Genomic DNA, 13,909 nt, shown 5'->3' on the forward strand with positions numbered 1-13,909 from the left:
AAATTTAGTTAAGGTTAGATCTACCTCTGGTTTCACTAACTGCCATGGAGGGGAAGTCAAAAGTTGGGTGGGGGCTATATTTTCAAGATTTATTTTAGCAGTCGAAATAGAAGATTGTAGTCTTAAGCCAAGTGGTGGAGTGAGTGATGAACTTTTTGTATAGAGGCCTTCGTACAGAGGGTGAAAAACACAGTCATAGGCTGGATTTGATTTCAAAGAACGGAGTTTAGTAATATACTGCAAAGATAATTTAACACGACGGTGTTTAAGTGAAGGCTCATCAGCCTCCACATACAGACTATGAATTGGAGATGTTCGAAAGGCTCCAAGGCAAAGCCTCAGGCCCTGATGATGAATAGAATCCAGCTTTTTCAAATTGCTTTTACATGCTCCACCATAGACGATGGAGCCGTAATCAAGTTTAGAGCGGATGAGGGCTCTGTACAGTTGGAGGAGGGTTTTCTGATCCCCTCCCCATTTTGCGTTTGAGACTACTTTTATTATATCAAGAGCCTTCAGGCATTTAGTTTTTAAATAATTTATGTGTGTCAGAAAGGTCAAGTGGTGGTCAAAAATAATACCAAGAAACTTGGCCTCTTTAACAACTTTGATAGGTGCACCATCCAAAATTAAATCAGGGTCCTTGTGCAGCTTATACTTTCTACAAAAATGAATACATTTGGTCTTGGCTTTTGAAAATTTAAAGCCGTTTTCAAGACACCATTTATGGATTTTGTTTAAACACAATTGTAGTTGTCTTTCAATGGTATGCATGTTTTTACCACGACAAGAAACATTAAAATCATCCACAAAAAGCGATCCATCAAGTGAATCATTTAAAACCTTTGACAAACTGTTTATCTTTATGCTAAATAACGTTACAGACAAGATACTGCCCTGTGGGACGCCCTGATCCTGATTGTAATGGTCAGACAGGGAGGAACCCACACGAACTTGAAATTGTCTATTTTTTAAAAACTGAGATATAAATAGAGGCAAACGGCCTCTTAAACCAAAATCATGTAGATCTTTTAGAATACCATACTTCCATGTGGTATCATATGCCTTTTCGAGATCGAAAAATAGTGAAACCGCATGTTGTTTATTTATTATGGAATTTTTAATAAAAGATTCTAAACGTACTAAATGATCGATGGTACTACGATTTTTGCGGAAACCACATTGAATGTTAGTAATGAGATTGTTGGTTTCCAAGTACCAAACTAAACGATTATTTATCATACGTCCCATAGTCTTACAAACGCAGCTAGTAAGGGATATTGGCCGATAATTAGAGGGATCGGTATGATCTCGACCAGGCTTGGGTATAGGAATGACGGTAGCATTTCGCCATGACGATGGAAAATTACCAGAAGTCCAAATATTGTCAAAAATATTGAGCATTGTTTCTAAACATAATTCAGGTAAATGTTTAAGGAGCTGATAATGAATATTATCAGGCCCCGAAGCAGTATCATGAGCTTGCCCAAGGGCGGTATGGAGCTCATGAATGGAAAATACTTCATTATAATCCTCACCATTATCTGAGTGAAAATTAAGTTTCTTTTTTTCTTGTTGTTCCTTATATTTCTGAAAGTTAGGAACATAATTGGATGATGAGGAATGTTGAGCTAATGTTTCACCTAACTTATTAGCAATATCAGATTTATCTGTTAGAAAAGTGTCACCCTCCTTGAGATGGTGAACAGTGGATTTGGACCCTTTTCCTTTAATTTTCTGAACCATATTCCAAACCTTTGAAATAGGCGTACGTGAATTAATTTCAGAAACATATGTTTGCCATGACTGTCGTTTATTTTGTTTAAATGTGCGACGAGCCTTGGCATTCGAAATTTTAAATTGATTTAAGTTATGGACGGTGGGATGGCGACGAAAATATTTTTCTGCCTTCTTCCTAGCCTTTCTAGCTTGTTTGCAGTCCATGTTAAACCAAGGTTTACGGATGTGTGGAACCGTAGAGGATTTCGGAATACATTCATCAGCAATAATATTTAATTCATCTGAAAAAACCTGAATAGGATCATGAACATTTAGAAATAATTCAGGCTGTAATCTTTCAGTGCATAATGCATTAAATAAAGACCAATCGGCCTTTGTAAAATTCCACCTTGATGATGTTGGAGCATCAGTTGGATTTATGGTTGAAATTACAGTCGGAAAATGGTCACTTCCACAAAGGTCATTGTGGACTGACCATTCAAATTCATTAAACAGAGTAGCATCTGCAACAGATAAATCCAGAGAGGAGTAGGAGCCAGTCGCAGGATGTAAATATGTATTAGAGCCATCATTAAAAATACATAAATCATTATTTGAAAGGAAATCCTTGAGGATCTTACCTTTTGTGTTGGTGTTATTACTTCCCCAAAGGGGGTTATGGCCATTGAAATCTCCCATGAGAATGCAGGGTTGAGGGAGTTGGTCATAGAGGGCCTGTAATTCTGATTGACGTAGAGAAGATGATGGTGGAATATAAAGTGAACACAAAGTGAACACAATATGCAGCGTAACACGTACTGCAACTGCCTGAAGAGGGGTATTCAGTGGAACAGCGCTATGAATGGTGTTTCGACGCACCAAAATAGAAGATCCTCCAGTAGCCTTCTCACCAGGAGGAGAGAAGCAATGGTAGGAATCATAATTTCTGAAATCAAATTTGTCTGTAGATTTTAGGTATGTTTCTTGTAAACATAATGCTGATGGATTGTAATCCTGAGTTAAAAGCTGTAAATCGTTAAAATTGTTTCTGAGTCCTCTACAGTTCCATTGTACAATGTTGGAAGACATTTATCTATTTGGAAGTTTAATTGGGGATCTACCCCGCCCTTTCTTTAAGGGTGACAAGCTATGTGTCCTCTGATGGCTACTGTCAGACACATCCATGTCTTCGAGGGATCCAAACTTGTTGAAAAGTTGGATCTTATTGTCTGATCCTTTTGACACCCTGCCACTGAGATATTTCTTTGATGATTCAGGTTTGGGTTTGCTTTTGTTTTTGACCACTTGTTTTACATTTGTTTCAGATTGTTGTATGTGAGACGACTGAGATGATGATTGGTCATGAGAAGTTTGTGAACTGGCGGTTTCTAAAACAGTTGTGGAATCCACAGATAGAGATATCACTGTAGGAGAATCTGTTTTTGTCCAGGTGTAGTCCGTTTGACAGCCAACGGCTACGCATGAAACAACTTGTTGAATACAGGTAACAGATTGTGAAATCGGTTTGGAAACGGCTGCAGAGTATGAACTGCGAGAAGACTGTTCTTCATCTAGAATAATCTTCTTCGCATCTTGAAATGAGAGGTTTCTTTCGTGTTTTATTTTAACAATTTTCGACTCACGTTTGAATGTAGGACAGTCTTTAGATGAGGAATAATGGTTTCCGCCACAGTTTACACAAAGGGGATCCTTGACACAATCTACACCGTCCACACAGTTGTCACCACATCTATGACAAACAGGTTGTTTGTCACACGTTCTCGAGCCATGACCATACTGCTGACATTTGTAGCATCGTAATGGGTTAGGGATGTACATGTCAACAGTGATGTTACAATATCCTGCTCTAATAGAGTTTGGGATTTTTGGAAGGCCGAACGTGAAGAGGTATGTATTGGTCTGAATCACCTGACCATTCCGTTTGGTCGAAAAACGTTTTACAGATGTGACATTTTGTTTTTGTAGTTCTGCTAAAATTTCATCCTCGGTCATATCAGCAAGGAAACGGCCTCTGTCCCTCACTATACCTTTGCTACTGTTCAGGGACCTGTGTGGGGACACCACAACAGGAACATTTGCAAGGTTCTTAATTGAAAGAAGACTAACAGCTTGTTTGTGCCGCCTACATTTTATCAGCAGGCATCCACTGCGTAGTCTTTTGGCATCTTCAACATCCCCTGCTATACCTTGTATAGCCTTTTCAACAGCAAACGGGTTGAGCTTAAGAGGAGTGCCATCCAAAGCAGAGATTACCAGGAATCTGGGCCAGTTTTCAAATGTTACATTTGGTGTCCTCGGACTTGCAGTCTCATTATCGAAACCATCATGGGATTCATGTGATCGTTTTTTCATAGGGGGTTCCATAGTGGTAGTAATTGTGTTTCACCTTCTTGGCTCCCCACCCCCCATGGAGTATCAACAAGGACGATGTCATACACCTGTGGGTCTCCGACAGGCGACACCAAGGATACCAAGAAGGTATACTCAAGTAGAAACATCAAGAAAATGTCCCACCAGATTGGCCCATGAGCCACCGCCTTCTGGGCATTGAGACTCTAGGCAAATATAGAAATATTTTATAAATTGTTGATTTTGAATTCGAACTAGACATTTCCAAAAGTCTACAGATGTATGAGTGTTATATGACATTGGTCTATTTGTCATATTTGTCAGAATTGTAATTGTAAAGACAATAGCATGAACGAAATCTCACAACAGACTTTTTATAGATGTGCAAATGAAATATAATGCACATGGGCTCGCCATGACCAGCCGATTGATAGGACCGGGCCCATCCTACCACCCGTCTAGGCGAAGTAAGGGTCAAAGTGGTGTATTGGGCAAAGGAACGCTATTCCTGGAACCAGTGCCCTCAACCACCAGACTCCCGTCCTCCGCCGACACAGGGACGCAACCCACGGCAAACGGGCTGCCCACTTTGGTCGCCTCTTACGACCAGCAATGGGGTGCTGTGGAAATATTCTACCCCGGTTCCACACGGGGGAAGAGCTATTAGCGCTACCCAGCACTCACCACGAGGAGGTTGCTCTTCACGAGTGCCGCAATAATTAAATGAGAACTAATAGTGTTAAAAAGATCCTTCATAGAATTAACCTTGAAATAGGTATCCCTTGTGATGGAAAAATCAACACAGTCAAGCAGGACATGCTTGACCGTGATTCTCTCATCACAAGGGACACAAAACGGAGGATCCTCACCTTTCAATAGATATTCATTGGTGTAACGCGAATGGCCGATACGACATCGTCGTAAAATGACCTCTTCAAATCTGGACTGACAACCCAAGTAGGTGTAACCGATATTTGGATTAATGTCATGTAATTTATTGATACCTACCTGGGTGTCCCACTTCTTTTGCATCAGATCTCGTATATATGATCCAATAACAGGCCTGTAATCAGTGTATGGAACAAGAAGTGGTGTCACAGATTTGTTGAGTGCTGCTTTTGCAGCAGCATCGGCCATTGTGTTACCTTTAATGCCAACATGGCTTGGTAACCAGGACAAAACGATGTCGTATTGGCCAGTAGCAAGTTCATTATATAATTCAAGTATTTCGATTAAAAGTGGATGTTTTGTAGATTGATTTGTAATTGCCTGAAGACAGGAAAGAGAGTCGGAGAATATAATAAACTGTTTATGCTTTGATTCTTTACGAATGTATTTTAGTGCTGTTAAGATGGCGTTTCATTCGGCTGTAGAAATGGAACAGTTATCTGGTATTCTAGACGATACTGTCCTGGATCCAATGATGGTGGCGCTGGAAACTGCGTCACCATCCTTTGATCCATTGGTAAATATAGATTTATAAGTATCATATTTGTGTCTTAACTGAGTATATTCTTGTTGAAAAATTAGTTCATTTGTTTCAGATTTTTTAAATTTAGTTAAGGTTAGATCTACCTCTGGTTTCACTAACTGCCATGGGGGGGAAGTCAAAAGTTGGGTGGGGGCTATATTTTCAAGATTTATTTTAGCAGCCGAAATAGAAGATTGTATTCTTAAGCCAAGCGGAGGAGTGAGTGATGAACTTTTTGTATAGAGGCCTTCGTACAGAGGGTTAAAAACACAGTCATAGGCTGGATTGGATTTCAAAGAACGTAATTTAGTAATATACTGCAAAGATAATTTAACACGACATTGTTTAAGTGAAGGCTCATCAGCCTCCACATACAGACTATGAATTGGAGATGCTCTAAAGGCTCCAAGGCAAAGCCTCAGGCCCTGATGATGAATTGAATCCAGCTTTTTCAAATTGCTTTTACATGCTCCACCGTAGACGATGGAGCCGTAATCAAGTTTAGAGCGGATGAGGGCTCTGTACAGTTGGAGGAGGGTTTTCTGATCCCCTCCCCATTTTGCGTTTGAAATTACTTTTATGATATCAAGAGCCTTCAGGCATTTAGTTTTTAAATAATTTATGTGTGTCAGAAAGGTCAAGTGATGACCAAAAATAATTTGACAACTTTGATTGGAGCACCATCCAAAACTAATTCTGGGTCCTTATGCGGCTTATACTTTCTACAAAAATGAATACATTTGGTCTTGGCTTTAGTGAGTGAGTGAGTTAACATTTAACGTCACATCGGCAGTATTTCAGCCATATCGTGACGAGAAGTACATTAATAATACATAAATGTATACAATATAAAAAGCTGTCAACGATGGACAGTAAAATTACTAGAATATCACAGATTAATATTTAAAACTAGCATACAACTATAAAAGATATATATAACGGTACAATATAAAAAAGGGCTATAGATCGCCAGCAGCTGAAGGTAGATCACCATGCTAGGGTCCATGGGGACTTACAGTACTTTTGCTACCTGCATGGACCCCAGCCGGATTTACATCATCCCTTCCGCTGTTGGCGATTAATGACAAATTTAGCCAGAATAAATGAACATATATACTACGTCTAAAAACGAGCAGAAATAAACATACTTTGAAAGACGTGGTCTTACATACCCTCACAGGGGGACAATAATTTTACACTACTTTAACCCCCTTCGAGGATATAGCCACTAACAATCTCAGTTACTGAATAATTCTACCAATTATAAAAGTTATTTATTTAATTACAAACTATTACAATCAAAATTTATGCAGTAATTCGATTTCCTTTAAAAAACCAATAATTAAATGACTACTTACCTGATAAAAAAGATCCTTGATACATGATACCTTGAAATATTTATCCCTTGTGATGGAAAAATCAATGCAGTCAAGCAGGACATGCTTGACCGTGATTCTTTCATCACAAGGGACACAGAATGGAGGATCCTCACCTTTTAAAATATATTCATGAGTATAACGTGAATGGCCAATACGACATCGTCTTAAAATGACCTCTTCAAATCTGGACTGACAGCCCAAGTAGGTATAACCGATATTCGCTTTTATTGCATGTAATTTATTTATACCCACTTGGGTGTCCCACTTCTTCTGCATTAGATCTCTGATGTAAGATCTAATGACAGGTTTATAATCACTGTATGGTAAAAGAAGTGGTGTCACAGATTTGTTGAGTGCTGCTTTAGCGGCAGCATCAGCCAGTGTGTTACCAACAATCCCAACATGGCTTGGTAACCAACAAAAAACGATGTCATATTGGCCAGTCGCAAGATCATTAAATAACTCAAGAATTTCAATTAAAAATGGATGTTTACATGACATATTTTTAATAGCCTGAAGGCATGAAAGTGAATCTGAAAAAATAATGAAGTCTTTAGATTTTGATTTCTTCTTGATATAGTGTAGTGCTGTTAAAATTGCGTGCGCTTCTGCTGTGAATATTGAACTATTATCGGGTAAACGTGAAGATACTGTTCTGGATCCAATGATGGTGGCACTAGCAACTGCGCCACCATCCTTGGATCCATCTGTAAATATAGATTTATATGTGTCATAAGTGTTTCTTAATTGATTGTATTCTTGTTTGTAAATAAGTGGATTTGTATCAGATTTCTTAAGTTTAGTTAATGTGAGGTCTACAGTTGGTCTTACCATCTGCCAAGGAGGCGATGAAAATAGTTTTGTGGGAGCTATATCCTGAAAGTTAATGTTCGCAGCAGAAATGACTGATTTAATTCTTATTCCTAGGGGTGGAACAAGAGATGTTTTCTTATTGTAAATATCTTCGTACAGAGGATTAAATACGCAATTAAAGGCTGGATTTGACTGATTGGAATATAATTTAGTGATGTACTGTAAAGATAGTTTCAGACGGCGTTGTTTAAGAGAAGGCTCATCCGCCTCAACAGACAGACTTGGAATAGGAGAAGTGCGAAAGGCTCCAAGGCAAAGCCTCAGGCCTTGGTGATGGATAGTATCAAGTTTTTTTAAATTACTTTTACAGGCTCCACCATAGACGATGGAGCCATAATCAAGTTTGGAACGGATCAGTGACCTGTATAAGTGTAGGAGGGTTGTCTGATCCCCTCCCCACTTGGAATTAGATACAACTTTTAATAAATCAAGCGCCTTCAGGCATTTAGCTTTAAGTGATTGAATGTGTGGTAAGAAAGTTAAATGGCTATCAAAGATGAGTCCCAAGAATTTGGCCTCCTTTACAACTTTGATAGGGGTGCCATTCAAAAATAATTCAGGGTCTTTATGCGGCTTATATTTTCTGCAGAAGTGTATACATTTAGTTTTAGACATAGAAAATTTGAACCCGTTTTCGAGAGACCATTTATGAATTTTATTGAGACAGATTTGTAACTGCCTCTCTATGGTATGCATATTTTTACCACAACAAGATGCATTAAAATCATCCACGAACAGTGATCCATCCACTGAATTACTTAAAACCTTGGACAGACTATTAATTTTAATACTAAACAAGGTGACAGACAAGATACTGCCTTGTGGGACACCCTGATCCTGATTATAATGGTCAGACAGGGTTGTACCCACTCGGACTTGAAATTGTCTGTCTGTTAAAAACTGAGATATAAAATGAGGTAAACGACCTCTCAAGCCAAAATCATGTAAATCCTTCAAAATGCCATGCTTCCAGGTAGTATCGTATGCTTTCTCAAGATCAAAGAAAATTGATACTACATGTTGTTTATTAACAATAGCATTTTTAACATAGGATTCTAACCGTACTAAATGATCAATAGTACTTCTATTTTTCCGGAAACCACACTGAATATTTGTGAGAAGGTTATTGGATTCCAGATACCAAACTAATCTATTATTCACGATTCGTTCCATGGTTTTGCAAACACAACTGGTTAACGATATAGGGCGATAATTTGATGGATCTGTATGATCCCGGCCAGGTTTTGGTATGGGGACTACAATGGCATTATGCCACGAAGGAGGAAAATTCCCTGAAGTCCATATTTGGTCAAAAATGTCTAAAAGTGTCTCAAGACATGATTTAGGCAAATGCTTTAATAACTGATAGTGGATATTATCATCACCTGCTGCAGTATCATGAGCTTGCTCAAGAGCGGTATGTAGCTCATGCAATGAAAACACTTCATTGTAATCTTCACCATTGTTTGAGTCAAAATTAACATTTTTCTTTTCCTGATGTTTCTGATATCTCTGAAATTCAGGAACATAATTTGAAGATGAAGAATTTTTGGCAAGAGTTTCGCCAAGTTTATTTGCAATATCAATTTGATCAGTTATACAGCAATCACCGTCTTTAAGATGGTGTACAGACGATTTGTAACCTTTGCCTTTTATTCTTGTAACCATGTTCCATACCTTGGACATGGGTGTCCGTGAATTGATTTTAGAGACATAGTTCCTCCAAGATTGACGCTTATTTTGCTTATAAGCACGTCGTGCTTTGGCACTAGTAATTTTGACATTATTCAAATTATGAACAGTAGGGTGTTTGCGGAAAAACCTTTCCGCTTTCTTCCTACATTTTCTTGCTTGTTTGCAGTCGTTAGTAAACCATGGTTTACGAATATGAGGATTTGCAGAGGACTTAGGAATTGTTTGGTCAGCAATATCATTAAGTTGAGCCGAAAACAATTGAATGGGATCGTGTACATTTCTGAAATTTTCAGGCTTTAATTGTTCAGTACATAATAATTCATACAAAGACCAATTTGCCTTTGTAAAATTCCACCGCGATGAAGGGGGGTCATCATTCGGTTTCACAGCTTTTAGAACAGTAGGGAAATGATCACTTCCACAAAGGTCGTCATGTACGGACCATTCAAATTCATTGTAAATATCTGAATCTGTAAGGGATAGATCAAGTGCAGAATAACTTCCCGTGGCAGGATGTAAATAAGTGCTTGAATCGTCATTAAATATACATAAATTATTATCTGATGCAAAATCTTCAATGATTTTCCCCTTATTGTTGGTATTTGGACTTCCCCATAGAGGGTTATGCCCGTTTAAATCGCCCATGATGATGCAGGGCTTCGGGAGCTGATCATATAGCTTCTGAATATCAGACTGTTGAAGAGCAGACGAAGGTGAAATGTACAAAGAGCACAAAGTAAGTGTTAGGTGCAAAGTTAGTCGGACTGCACAGGCTTGAAGATTAGTATGAAGTGAAACAGGGCTGTGGATCACTCCCTGCCTCACCAAAATCGTAGATCCTCCCGTAGCTTTATTTCCCGGTGGAGAAAATGAATGATATGACGTGTACTGACGCAAATCAAAGTTGTCGGTCTGCTTAAGATATGTCTCTTGGAGACATAGTGCAGATGGTCTAAAATCTTGTACCAACAATTGTACCTCATTAAAATTCTTCCTGAGTCCTCTGCAATTCCACTGAATCAAATTTAGGGAGCCACTCATGGAGGCTCAACTGGGGATCTAGAACGTAAGGAATGGCCACTACCACTTACTGGGTGTGATGGAGTGACGTCCATATCAAGCGGTTCAAACGAATTGTGAACCGTTACAGGGGTTTCTAATAAAGGAGGCACCTCCACATGCTGGAGTGCCCTGATTTTTTTCCTCAACTGTTTCTTTTTCTTATTTGTCATGGGGATTGTCTCAATTTCATGTTCAGATGTTGGGTCAGATGGTGGTTCAGATGGATCTGGTGTTGCATTCTCTGTCTGAGAGGCTGATGTACTCGTCTGTCTATTTTGCGTCTCATCAAGTGTGACCTGTGGATCTGTCACCCAAGATATGTCAGTTTGACATGAAATAGAAGATGTTGTAACCTTGGGAGCATTTGGAACAGGAGCATGAGAAGAAGAAACTGCAGCAGAATATGAATAAGAATGAGGTGAAGATGGAAGAGGGACTAATTTCTTCGCTTCAAAAAAAGAGATATTGTTGGTGTACTTAATTTTGAGGATTTGCGACTGATGTTCAAATTTTAGGCAGGATTTTGATGATGCTAAATGTGGACCATCACAATTGGCACACTTGATTTCATTTGAGCACTCAGGGCTCTCATGAGCACCACTGCAACGAATGCAGACAGTTTTGTGAGTGCAGGTCTTGGCACCATGGCCAAATAGTTGACATTTAAAACATCGGAGTGGGTTGGGTATATATACCTCCACACCGATGTTACAATAGCCTGCTTTAATTGATTTGGGGAGATTAGAGAGTCTGAAAGTAAACAGGTAAGTGTTTGTTTTGATAATATTATTGTCTTGTTTTCTAGTGAAACGTTTCACAGAGGTAACGCCTTGATTTGTCAATGCTGCTGTAATTTCTTCTTCCGTCATGTCAGACAGACACTTTGCACGATCTCTAACAATTCCTCGACAGGAGTTCAGAGACTTGTGCACTGAAACAACAACCTGGGTGTTAACAAACTGCTGGAGACCCAGCAGATTGACAGATTGCTGTCTCCGTGCACATTCCACAAGAAGCGAACCATTTCGGAGACGAGTTACGTTTTTTACTTCTCCACAGGCACTCTGAATGCCCTTGGAGACAGCAAAAGGATTTAGTTTAAGAGGGTTTCCATCAGAAGACGAGATAACTATGAACCTAGGCCAAGAATTAGCAACATCTGGAGAGACATCTTCATCAGACGACAAAGAGTCCACATGGCGACGTTTATTCGTTTTCAAAGAACCAGGAGTTGGGTTGTGAGACATGGTGTGGTAATAGTATTCGGCACCCCTGATCCCCACCCGCCATCGAGTGTCAAAAAGGACGACGCTGCAGTGGAAGCCAGACTACAACACCAGGGCTACAGGGGTGGTATACTCCAGCAAATACAACACGAATAGCTACATTTGTCTACCAAAAAGAAATGTCCAGCTGGTTCGGCCCGTGACAGAACAATGGAGACATATAGAATTCGGAGGTTGACATCACCAGATTGGCCCATGAGCCACCGCCTTCTGGCATAGGACTCTAGGCAATAATTATATTGGCATAAGTTGGAATATCATATTACATCATAAAAATTGTTAAAGATGATATAGATCTAAAGTGGCACTTTTCCATGCACAGGGCATGGCGTGACCAGCCGATTGATAGAATCGGGCCAATTCTACCACCCGTCTAGGTGAAGTAAGGGTCGAAGTGGTGTGTTGGGCAAAAGGAACACCGGTTCCTGGCTCCACTGCCCTCAACCACCAGAATCCCATCCTCCACCGACACAGGGGCGCAACCCACGGCAAACAGGTTGCCCAATTCGGTCGCCTCATACGACCAGCAATGGGGTGCTGTGGACAAATTCTGCCCCGAGTCCACACGGGGGAAGAGCTATTAGCGCTACCCAGCACTCACCACGAGGAGGTTGCTCTTCACGAGTGCCTCTTGGCTTTAGAAAATTTAAAGCCATTTTCAATACACCATTTATGGATTTTGTTTAAACACAATTGCAGTTGCCTTTCAATGGTATGCATATTTTTACCACGACAAGAAACATTAAAATCATCCACAAATAATGATCCATCAAGTGAATCGTTTAAAACCTTCGACAAACTGTTTATCTTTATGCTGAACAATGTTACAGACAAGATACTGCCTTGTGGGACACCCTGATCCTGATTGTAATGGTCAGACAGGGTTGAACCCACACGAACTTGAAATTGTCTATTTTTTAAAAACTGAGATATAAATAGAGGCAAACGGCCCCTTAAACCAAAATCATGTAGATCTTTTAAAATACCATACTTCCATGTGGTATCATATGCTTTTTCGAGATCGAAAAATAGTGATACAGCATGTTGTTTATTTATTATGGAATTTTTAATAAAAGATTCTAAACGTACTAAATGATCGACGGTACTACGATTTTTGCGGAAACCACATTGAATGTCAGAAATGAGATTGTTGGTTTCCAAGTACCAAACTAAACGGTTATTTATCATACGTTCCATAGTCTTACAAACGCAGCTAGTAAGGGATATTGGCCGATAATTAGAGGGATCGGTATGGTCTCGACCAGGCTTGGGTATAGGAATGACAGTAGCATTTCGCCATGATGATGGAAAGTTACCAGAAGTCCAAATATTGTCAAAAATATTGAGCATTGTTTCTAAACACGATTCAGGTAAATGTTTAAGGAGCTGATAATGAATATTATCAGGCCCCGAAGCAGTATCATGAGCTTGCCCAAGGGCGGTTTGGAGCTCATGAATGGAAAATACTTCATTATAATCCTCACCATTATCTGAGTGAAAATTAAGTTTCTTTTTTTCTTGTTGTTCCTTATATTTCTGAAAGTTAGGTACATAATTGGAAGATGAGGAATGTTGAGCTAATGTTTCACCTAACTTATTAGCAATATCAGATTTATCTGTGAGAAAAGTGTCACCCTCCTTGAGATGGCGAACAGTGGATTTGGACCCTTTACCTTTAATTTTCTGAACCATATTCCAAACCTTTGAAATAGGCGTTCGTGAATTAATTTTAGAAACATATGTTTGCCACGACTGTCGTTTATTTTGTTTAAATGTGCGACGAGCCTTGGCGTTCGAAATTTAAAATTGATTTAAGTTATGGACAGTGGGATGACGACGAAAATATTTTTCTGCCTTCCTCCTCGCCTTTCTAGCTTGTTTGCAGTCCATGGTAAACCATGGTTTACGGATATGAGGAACCGTAGAGGACTTCGGGATACATTCATCAGCAATTATATTTAATTCCTCAGAAAACACTTCAATAGGATCATTATCATTTAGAAAGAATTCAGGCTTTAATCTTTCAGTGCATAATGATTGAAATAAAGTCCAAT

Source organism: Haliotis cracherodii, unplaced genomic scaffold, assembly GCF_022045235.1.
Source record: "Haliotis cracherodii isolate W230 unplaced genomic scaffold, xgHalCrac1.p SCAF_10, whole genome shotgun sequence".
Lineage (NCBI taxonomy): Eukaryota > Metazoa > Mollusca > Gastropoda > Lepetellida > Haliotidae > Haliotis > Haliotis cracherodii.